The 1,527-nt window shown below is 32.0% G+C and overlaps 1 long non-coding RNA gene across 1 annotated transcript in view; it reads left to right on the top strand.

The window, feature by feature from the left end:
• The window catches only part of LOC107082817, a 1,973-nt gene extending 1,095 nt beyond the window's left edge, over positions 1 to 878 (top strand). The window contains exons 2-4 of the long non-coding RNA XR_001481152.1: positions 287 to 346; positions 525 to 588; positions 713 to 878. This is a non-coding gene — a long non-coding RNA (uncharacterized LOC107082817). The remainder of the gene's footprint in view (positions 1 to 286; positions 347 to 524; positions 589 to 712) is intronic.
• The last annotated feature ends 649 nt before the right edge of the window (positions 879 to 1,527 follow it).

Here is a 1,527-nt window from a genome sequence, read left to right as displayed (position 1 = left end):
TCTTTCTTCATTTCTCCTCAGACCTTTTTAAATAACTTTTTATGGATCACATTTTCCTCACTTCCTATTGCTAACAATTGACCAAAAACGCAAAATAAATCTAACAAACTGAGAGGACGTCAATTTTCCATACGCAAAATGTGTTATGTGTCAACAATAGTGGAACAAATTTCTCTCCACTTATTCAATCAATTATTAGATATTTTAGGAGAAAATTACTCCAAAACTGCCATAATATTGTTCAGAGCTGATTGAAATGTGAATAACAAATGTTTTCTTTTCCCAGGTTTGCGTCCTCAGAAGGCCGATTAAGTCATAGACTCCAGATGCGCTCAAAGGGAAAAAGGTACTTTAATATACGGTAATACAAATATGTGAATAGTTCCGTCCGTTTGATTTAGCTAAAAGTTTTTATCTGTTTGGCTGTAATTGAAGGACAGATTCTAATATATCTACAGAATGGGGACTATAAATCTGATATGATTTTTTTGTTTTTCTTGTTTATTTTTGTTGTTGAATATCAGAGATTTGATCCAGTCGAGGTAGACCGCATCCTTGGAGGACGCTGCCCATGAATTTGAACACAGTGTGAGTTTGGTGATCCATCTTCCTGAACTTAAATCCTTTGTTTCTTGTCTTGTCCTTAATATAACTTTACTTTAATATATATTTTTGAAAAAGAAATAACATATCTTTTTTTTTTTTTTTCCAGGGGAGCTGCAACATGTGTGGTTAAGTGGTTTGCTAATAATCCAATTTTGGACCTGGTCAATCAGTGAAATTACTCAATAACTGCTACAGTAAAGGGGAGCCAGGATGCCAGGGAAGTGGGGATATGTGACTTTCCACCCTGACTGTACTTTTTGTTAACCTTGATTGTTTTCGTGAGTCTAAAATATTATTTTATGTTTCATTTTATGTAACAGGTAAATAAAAAGGATAAATAAAACAAAAAAGAAACTGAGTTTTTCTGCTTTTCCTTCTCTCTAAAAATATACCCATTTTATCTCTATTAAGTTGAAATTGGAGGTTCCCAAAAGATAATACTGTTCTGTTTTCTTAGTCGCAATGAAACTTCTAAAAATGGTAAACTTTGACAAAGTATAACACTTGTTTCTTTTCAAAACATCAATAAATGTCATTTATAAACATGTAAAGTACATGTTACGTTGTAACATGTTACAAGTTACATGTAACGCATTACATTGTTACTTGTAACACAAGTAACTTGTAACTTTTTACATGTAACAAGTTACATGTGTTACAAGTAACAATTGTAAGTTACATGTGTTAAGTAACACTTGTAACACGTTACATGTGTCACTTGTAACTTGTTGTAACAAGTTAATGTAAGTTACATGTGTAACATGTAACACAAGTAACGTGTTACAAGTGTTACACGTAACACGTTACTTGTGTTACATGTGTTACATGTAACTTACATTAACTTGTTACAACAAGTTACAAGTGACACATGTAACGTGTTACAAGTGTTACACGTAAAAAAATGACTAAATAACATTTATC

The sequence above is a fragment of the Cyprinodon variegatus genome, unplaced genomic scaffold (genome assembly GCF_000732505.1).
Source record: "Cyprinodon variegatus isolate N-32 unplaced genomic scaffold, C_variegatus-1.0 Scaffold63, whole genome shotgun sequence".
Taxonomy (NCBI): domain Eukaryota; kingdom Metazoa; phylum Chordata; class Actinopteri; order Cyprinodontiformes; family Cyprinodontidae; genus Cyprinodon; species Cyprinodon variegatus.
Note: the sequence above shows the minus strand (reverse complement) of the source record. Positions and strands in the feature narration are given on the sequence as shown.